At 39.0% G+C, this 9,630-nt stretch overlaps 1 long non-coding RNA gene across 1 annotated transcript; it reads left to right on the top strand.

Annotated features, from left to right (window-relative positions):
* The first annotated feature begins 7,400 nt into the window (after positions 1 to 7,400).
* LOC135746753 (uncharacterized) lies at positions 7,401 to 9,183 on the top strand. Its single transcript, XR_012336637.1, has 4 exons — positions 7,401 to 7,720; positions 7,863 to 7,926; positions 8,209 to 8,270; positions 8,430 to 9,183. It is a non-coding gene; the product is annotated as an uncharacterized lncRNA (long non-coding RNA).
* Positions 9,184 to 9,630: the final 447 nt, after the last annotated feature.

Raw genomic sequence — 9,630 nt, 5'->3', positions numbered from 1 at the left:
CTATAAATAGGACTTAAATTTGAAATCTCTTTTACTAATGCAAGAGCATCAGATATATCTTAATATACAAATAAATGTCCAACACACCAGGGAGCTCACATATCCGAATACACTTCATTAAACAAATTATTTTTTTGTGAATACAACCCGAATATCATCTGGATGTAAGACAGAGATAAACTAAAAATGGCCTCCACCACTTCAATATAAGGCAAGGCCATATTAATAGCAGCTGGTCAACACTGTTATTAAGCTCTTTGGGTTCAAAAGAGGAGAGGAACACTCCAAATGAAATCTGTTGGTTAATAATGCAGAAAACACATAAAGCGTGGCCCTCAAACCATCTTCAGCTTCATCTATCTCCCTCAGAGCCCTGTATCGATTCGTCTGACATGCCTCATGCTGAAAGGACACCAGTGAAGAAAAGAAATCCAATGAAAGTGCAGACCTCCTTTCTCAAAATATCCCGCCCTCAGTCCGAGGCAAAAATAAAGTAATTTTCATGTCTGGAAATCCAAGCGGGTGAAGAACAGGAAGGATAGCGGCTTCAGGTTTCAAACTCTTTGTGGGTCAGGCAGCGTTACTGAAGAAAAAGCCTAGGCTGTGAGTAATTGGCTGCCTAATGAATTGTATTGGCAGACCTTGTTCTGTGGAGGGTTGAGTGTGTCACAGGGCACTTGGCTCACACTCAAGGGCCTAGCTTTATTGGCTTTCTCTTTGCTTCTGCGGCCACTCGTTCACCTCTACAGATGCTGCGGACCAAATATGTGGATGTATGGAAACTTTGTGTTGGGCTCATTAAAGAAACAAAGCGACTTTGTGTTTTCAATGAACGTGGGAGTAGCTAATACAGCTTTCAGTAAAAAGTTCACATTTACTGTAACTTCTAGCATAGGAGTCTCTGCAAGTGAAATTCATTTTAAGGTAATATGGATTTTGTCTGTTTGTGTCATTCAGAGAAGGCAGGTTATCATTACACCTACAGTATTACCTTTGGGTTACATATTCTGGCTTTGGACTCTGTGTCCACTGTTTGTGAGGAGACAGCATGGGAGGGGATTTGACACTATATTTGGCCGTTCTAACATGTGGGGAGCTTTTGGCTCAGATGTTGGGTCATTCAGACTGTTAAACCTTCTTATGACCCCTAATCCACATTATGACACTTTAATGAAATCAAAATATTATTTAATATGTAGCAACTAATGTAACTTGCATTACTAGTTATTCTTAGAAAATAAGACTTTTCTTTAGATTAAGTGCAACCTTTTCAAGCTATTTCAAGAAAATTACTGTATTTTATATGCACACAAGGAATTAAAGGCACAATATGTAATTTTTGCCACTAGATGTCGCAAAACAACGAAGGCATAGCTTGATAATGCAGCGAAGGAACGTAGAATAATGGGTGTTTTAGTCTTCACCTTTACTGCCATGTACACCAATCCAACGCGATTTACAAATCATATTTATGGATGATGTAATGAAATAGTTTTGTAAGTGTTATGTTATTATGTAAGACAAGAGATTGGTGTCTAAGACCAGGGGTTTTCAAACTGTGGGTTGGGATTTCTCTTGGCTGTAGTGGTGAATGACCAAAAAACTGTTTAGTCCAACTAATGACAAGCAAGGACAATGATTTTGATATAATGTACGATAACAATATATGTCACAAGGTGACGATCTTTTTGGGCGGAACCAAAAGTTGGGAAAGTTTGGTTCCGCCCGGATGTTTCCGCCCAGACCGGGAAGAGGAAACAACGGACATCCGGTAGCATCGCGAGGGCTGTAATCAGCCAAACGAAGCACAGCTGTGCGTTGTTAAGAGGAGCGCCGGGTGATTGGAAGACGGCAGCACCCAGAGGTATACTTAAGAGCAGTTTGAATCACAGTTTGGGTGGTGTTGGTGTGTATTGAAGTGCTGAGTTGTGCTCGCCTGATACGCTGATCGATCGCTATATTTGCTCTCGCTCTCTCTTCTTGTGCTGTCGATGTATGTTGATTGAGATACCGAAAACCTTATAGGTTGAAGAACGAACGAATGCCGACATCTAGGGAGAGAAACAAAGGAGGAAGAAACGTATTGCTGTGAGTATACACCTGTGGAAAAGTGTGTTTTACCGGAAGTGTGGCATACCGGTTGGCGACTGAAAACCGCCCTGCCAGTGCATCTGGAGTGTTTGCAGCGTGGATTAACGTAGAGAAACGTGGGACGAAGGAAGTGCAGCAGCAGTGAGTAACAAAAACCTATTCCATTGGAACAAATTGTGTATCTTTGACTTGTACATTTTCTGAGTACCTCCAGGAGAAGGAGGGCGGCCCTACCCCTGAGACAGCGTGGTGGGTGAGCCGAAGGATTCTTTTTATGAAGCAGCTACAGCGACGAAACAAACACTAGGCCGTGTTATCCATCGCCGTATTCGCCCAGAGCGAAGTAGAGGAAGACAGGCGTCCTTTGTGTGCACCGAGTGTGGTGGGTGAGTCTTTTGATGTAGAAACTTGCACGTTGAAGTGGTGCTGTGTATTGCCGTGTACTGCAGTGAAATTGCTGTGTGTCTTGTCAGACGTACCCCCGCCTCCTCTCACTTCGTCAAGGAAAGACGAAGAGGCCAGCGGCCCTAGAGAAACCTGTAGATATTAATGCTGTGAGTGTGTTTCAGTTTCAAACAACGGTGTGGTATCCTGGTGTGACTTTCCATCTGAACATTTGGTGGACTTTATAGAGTGGTGGTGAAGAACTGCAGAGTTGGTTGTGTGTGAGTATGACTTCGGGCCAATAACATTGCTACCTTACCGGTGTGATTTCCATTGTCGCAGAGCTAGAGGCGAAAGAGGTCCACCGCCCCGAGGTCTCTACAAAGGGGCGCCCCTGTCCAGTGTTCGATCGCCCATCGGGTAGCGAGGAAAGGGCAGCGCTCGAACCGGTAGACGGTGTGACGTTCCCGCCCTTCTGTAGACCAACGAGCTCGCCGACAGGGTCTGTCCCCGGCGCCCAACGGGAACTATTGCTTATTTGACACACTGTGGAGACCAGCTGTCGTAAGTCCGCCACCCTGTAAAAGTATACTAACCTGTTAAGCCTGTTTGGTCAACAGAGACGAAGAGTGTGCTGTGTACATTGACCTGAGAGGAGCCACTGTTGAAACCACGTACTTACAGTACGTTACGCCCGGAAAGAGGTGAGAGCTATCCAAGTCAGATTAATTGTGTCCTTGTGTCCCAGTCGCCGCCTGTGGAGAGAGAGAACAAGAGGAGCACTAAGAGCACGAGCTCCGCTGCCTGTGGAGAGAGAGAACAAGAGTGAGCATTAAGAGCACGAGCTGTGAGAGAACCTGCACTTACCAAGAGCTGTAGCCAGCGAAGAGGTGAGAGCTATCCAAGTCAGATTAATTGTGTCCTTGAGTCCCACTCGCCGCCTGTGGAGAGAGAGAACAAGAGGAGCATTAAGAGCAAGAGCTGTGAGAGAACCTGCACTTACCAAGAGCTGTAGCCAGCGAAGAGGTGAGAGCCATCCAGTCAGATTAATCGTGTCCTTTGTGTCCCAGTCACTGCCTGTGGAGAGAGAGGAAAGGAGAGTGAGCCGACGACAAAGAGTTGTGCGAGTCCAAGCGGTGAAGTGCCGCGAAGCGCCATACAGGTACGCAGACAGGAGAAATCAATATCAACACTCATTGTACTTTATTCTGCCTCCAGGAGTGAAGAGGAGGGCACCACGGGTAGAAGGAACCAGGCAGGAGCCTGTTCTTCGGCGTCCCCCCCGGTCGCTCACTGGGCCGTGGCCCCCCCCTGGAGGGCGGAGCCAGACTTTAGTTTTAATTCCCCTTTCCCCAATCCCCAGCACATTTTAAATATTTAATAAATAAAGAATTATTTTATACTTACCTGTCCTCGTTGTTGTCTGGTCATTGGGCTGGTTTTGGGGACCTCCTCGAGGTGGAGTTTGAGAAGGGGCATGGCTTTAGCCATTAGCAGCCAGCCCCTGGGCGTGACATATACACTATATTGCCAAAAGTTTTGGGACACCCCTCCAAATCATTGAGTTCAGCTGTTCCAGTGAAAGGAACTCTTAATGCTTCATCATACCAATATATTTTGAAATTTTATGCTACCAACTTCATGGGAACAGTTTGGAGACGGCCCCTTTCTTTTCCAACATGACTGTGCTCTAGTGCACAAAGCAAGGTCCGTAAAGACATTTGGTATGGAGGAACTTGACTGGCCTGCACGGAGTCCTGACCTCAACTCAAGAGAACATCTTTGGGATGAATTAGAATGGAGACTACTAGCGAGGCCTGCTTGTCCAACATCAGTGTCTGACCTTACAAATGCTTTTAGAAGAATGGTCAAAAAATCCCATAAACACACTCCTAAACCTTGTAAAAAGTCTTCCAAGAATAGTTGAAGCTGTTATAGGTGCAACGGGTGGGCCTGCTCCATATTAAACCCTATGGATTATTGGAAAGGGATTCTATTCAGGTTCATGTGCATATAAAGGCAAGTATCCCAAACTTTTGGCAATAAAGTTAATTTTACAATAAAAACGTACATTTTATTTTGTAATTAAATGTTACATAATAAAATGAGAAGAAAAATAAAAACTACTTCCATAAAAACTATTTCCATATGAAAATATGTTGCTGGGTCCCAGGATAGATTATACCTATTTAAAGGTGGATTACAAAATTTAAAGTTTTGTAACCCCTGTGCATGACGCTTCTATTAAAACTTCCACATGTGTGGCAGGCAGATCCAATGATGTCATTTATACAGGTCTGCTTTCGTAATCGATCCTGTGATACTTTGATATCATAGGCTGATCGATCTACCCAGTTTAATGGATTTTTTTTTTATAAAAATGCAAACAAAAAAAATTGCATCCAGATCGCTGTCCACAATCTGCTCTACTGCAGTCTAAGGGTACTTTCACATCTGTAGTTTGGTTCATTTGCTCTGGACCAAAAGCAAAAAATATACATTGTAGCTTTTTTAGCACCAAGTGAAATATCAAACTCTGGTACGATTCAACTGAACTAAATAAGGCAGGTATGAAAGTACCCTAAAACTTTCTTATCAGGGAGCTGTCAATCCAAACCAACCGATGAGAGTGGGGTTAAGTCCCACCCACATGAGAGGTTTGTACTAGAATGGTGAATGTAAACTTGTGAAGCATAAACGAATACTCTTGCAGTATATAAATAAAACTTGATTTGCTAAAACAGATGATAAAAACAGTTAAAAAAAAGAATGCAGTTCATTGGAAATACATGTTACATTTTTGCCTTTGAGTTTATTATTTTCATTTTCAGATTGTTTTTCTTTAATCTCATTTTAAATCTTTGTTCATTTCTTAAAGGTTTGCATGTAATTTTATTGTCACAAAAATTATTCCATACAGATCCATATGTGGAAATAGTAGCTATCTAGCAAGTCACTCTGTTGATTTATGTTGTAATGTAACGATTATGAAACTTTATTATATTAAGTCATCCATGAACATGATTTGTGAGTCCCGTTGAATTGATTTACATCAGCAAATCGTCTGCACCTCACGGCCTGAAGTCAAATACACTTATGATTTGTACAGCAGTAAAAGTGGAAACTGAGGATAACACAGAAATGACACTATTGACAGGTGACAAATTGTATGTTACACTGGTTAAAATTGTGAATTTGACTAGATTGAAACACTGATGGAAACATTTGGATTAATGTGAATACACCAGTGGACAAATATTTAAAGGGCCCAAATTTTGTTGCTAGAAAGCACATTACTTTGTGTATTTGGTGTAATACAATGTGTTCGCATGGTTTATGCACTGTTAGATGTCGCTGTAGATTTAGCAGTACATTACTGTAAAAATCCACAGTACTATACTGTATGTGTACATTACAGTACAGTACTGCAGTTCATAATGCATTCTGGGTAAATTTGTTTGAGCGGGAAAATTTTACAGTATATTTTGGTCTTGATGTAACCTTGCTGTAGCCATTGCTGTAATGTGCCAGGTGTACTTGCAATAATCAGAGAAAGTGCGCCAACGTCAAATCACACAGACAGAGCACAACTCCTGGCTGCACCTGAAGGAGGACGATTGATTTCTGGCAGTTCGGTAAGTTTGAAATATTTCTGTTTCATGAAAACTTAATTTTTAGTTTAAGAATGTTGTCAATAGTTTGTCACAATATTGTTTTAAACGTGCAATGAGAGAGAAAAACGGTCACCACAATTTTCAATCTCCCTCAGAAAGTAATCTAACGTTACACACAGATGTCTACCACTGCTTTAACTCGCTTTACACCTTTATTAATGAATATAGGGTTGTTTTAACTAAATTATGAGGGTTTTGGTGAGTTTATATTGTGTTGAAAGTGTGGTGACAATGAAACTATTTTTAACGAAATGGACAAAGACAACCCGCCAGCGCGGTCTTGCGGTCCCAGCATAATGGTCGTTTATCTCGGCGTTTCATCCGTTCAGTTAGCGTCAGAGAAAAGTATTAAGTTCGACTGTTTGGCAAGGCTGACTCGTGGTTGTAAACAGACAGGACTTGAAACGCCGTACACAGCATACTTTAGTACCGAACTCCTCCACAGAAGTGAAAACAAGAAACCTCATATTTAACTGGATACATGCATCGAACTCATTGCAGCTTTAACTTCGACCAAATATAATTCAGACCTGGGCTCATCTTAATATCAGATGAATGTAAGGGATTGCCGCGCTTATTGTTGTTGTTATTATATTCGGTATCAGCAAAAGCAGAGAATATCTTCTCTAAAGCGTTTTTCACGTCCAGTAAGTTGTCCAATACATTTTTATGGCATATTGTTTCCACCACTTCAGATGCATTACATGCAGTATATATAAGTTTCCAAAACACATTAAATCAATGCACGAAAAGAGAATGGGCTCCGCATTTACGTACCTTTGTCTTCTCGTCTCTGTCATCTGATCCTTCATCTCTGGATGTAAAATAGTCCATAATAACATCGTGTAGGAAACTGGCATCACCAGGATTGCTCAGATTTAGGCGATCATGTTTATCTTTAAAGTGAGCAGCTAGCTACTAACTTAGTTAAAAAACTTTGCGTGAAATAGTGTTACACCGCAGCCGGTCCGGGTAAAACATTAAAGGGACAGTCTTTTTACCTTGTCACTATAAATCGCTATTTTCTGCACTAAACGAGACATTTTCAGAGATTTTCTGTAGACAAGATGTTATAGAATAATAATAAAAAAAGACTTATTTAGATATTTATATATAATATATAATATAACAACTAATATATATATATATATATATATATATATATATATATATATATATATATATATATATATATATATATATATATATATATATATATATATTTGTTTTACAACTGACTAAACACTTACAGAAAGGTTTTATTTGTTAGCATAGCATGATAATTAATACATTTTTAAATCAATCACTTTGTCTCTGCACAATGAACATTATCAAATATTATTAATGTTGTAAAATATATTGTTCATTGTTAGTTCATATTAGCTAAGGCATTACCAAATGTTAAGGAATAAACTATTGTAGTAAAGTGTTACTAAATTTTCTTTTACCATTTCTTTCACAATGTCTACTTATTTCTATGGCTAACAGATTTTGTAACATTTGTCTTTTTTACAGTCTTACCATTGCTTGTAAGCTGGATTGGGTAAGATGGATCATCTTTAAAGGCACAGGCAAGTACATGAAGTACAGTTACAAGTCATGTATTTTTTCGACTGCAATATTAAATGCTTTCACGTCACATGTAAAAGTACACAGGAATGTGGCTAATCACTTTTTATTTGTAGTTTACCTGAGTGTCCTTGCACTTTTCAGGAGTTAAGGCAGATGTGGAGGCACAACGGGTGATACCAGACACACACCAAGCACATTATGTTCGGTAAGTTTGTACTTTACCACTACAGCTTCTTTAAATACCCATGTATACACTCATTCACAATTCCCACACACAACACTGTAACACGACCATACACAACATGTACACAATTGTCTTTGTTTGCCATGTAGAAATATACAAACAGAAATATTCAGACTTTGGTTATAAGAAATTTAATAATTGTATTTATTTAGCAGAGGTGTCCCTGGACTTTATTGACAAAAGATTTTGTTTTCAGAATAAAAAGTTGTGTCCAAATCAGTAACAATTGTTCTTTCTGTTCAGGACATTCAATCATGACATGATCCATGTGGATGCTGTCCATTGATGAAAGAGTTTGTTCAGCGGTAAGTGAATCTTCTGTATTTTAATGTAATTAGGTGTGGAACAGTAGAATAAGAGCAAAAGGTTTCAGAATAGGAGTAAATTCAAGGCTGAGTTTAGTTTTTTAAAAATCTTTTTCTATCTTATATTTGTTGACTTAATGTTTATGATATTTCTAACAGGTTTCTGGATAGAATTAATTCCAAAGATGGGAAAAAGTGCACATCCAGACAAGGAGCAAGCAAAAAGACAAGGAACTTGGTGCAGAGAAAAGCTGTGGCCATTAACCCCCATGTGAACAGCTTCATGCAGTCCCTGATTGAGTTCGAATGGACGACTTCAAAGTAAAGGCCACTGTGGTCTGTCTGCCACAGTTTAATTTTTTATTTATTTTTAGTGTTCAATGAAATTCAAGTAGAATATTTAAAACTATGGGCCAGTGTTCTTTTTACCACAGTGAAATGTTACCTTTTAGTCGATGATGGACTTTAAACTGAAAACTTCAAACTATTGACCAGTGTTCTATTTGCCAGAGTTAAATATGTTACAGCAGGGGTCTCCAAACTTGTTTATACTTATTGATTTTATTTTATTTAACTTGTTTATATGTTTATTATTGTTTAAAATCTTGTTTTAAATATGTTTTGTTTCAATTAAATGTTTTTTTAAATAAAATTTTGATACATACATTGCTTGGATTGCCTTTTAATTCATTATGTTTTAATTTAGCATTTTTACCATATTAATAACTATAGATTTAAACCTAAATATCTAGCTATTATATATAATATTATTGTATTAACTGTAATAAGTAATAAATAGTATTTATGGGTCAATATAGACATTACAGTAAATTACTGTAAAAATAGACTACTGTAATAAAATATTGTAAAATTACAGTACAGTACTGCTTTGTAACTATACAGTACTAGTTTGTGTACTGTAAAATGTTATTACAGTACAGTACTGTAAAACCAAAATACAGTAACTTACTGGCATCCGTGCTGCCAGTACCGTACTGTAAAAATACAGGGAAATCGTTAACAGTGTGGTTAAAAAATGCATTATTTTTCACATACTGTACATTATATTGTAGCACTTCTTAGTCCCGTGCTTCTGTAACGAGTGGATTTGAACCAATTGGCCAGCTATCCAGTGCGTTGTGATTGGCCGAATATCTCAATTACGTAAACGGAAATGTGACGCTCTTTACCATGTTTGAAAGATGAGCTCCCAAAGCAATAGTGAAAGCCAGAAGATAATATCGTTTTTATAAATACAAGCCCGAATGTGAGCCAGAAAACACAGATGGCTAAGCTGATCAATCAACTTTACCAGTGTGATGTGAGCAGAACGTAACAGAATGGGTTAAGGTAAGGATAC

This window comes from Paramisgurnus dabryanus, chromosome 4 (assembly GCF_030506205.2).
Source record: "Paramisgurnus dabryanus chromosome 4, PD_genome_1.1, whole genome shotgun sequence".
Lineage (NCBI taxonomy): Eukaryota > Metazoa > Chordata > Actinopteri > Cypriniformes > Cobitidae > Paramisgurnus > Paramisgurnus dabryanus.
The sequence above is the reverse complement of the archived record's forward strand: the minus strand, read 5'-3'. Positions and strand labels throughout refer to the sequence as shown.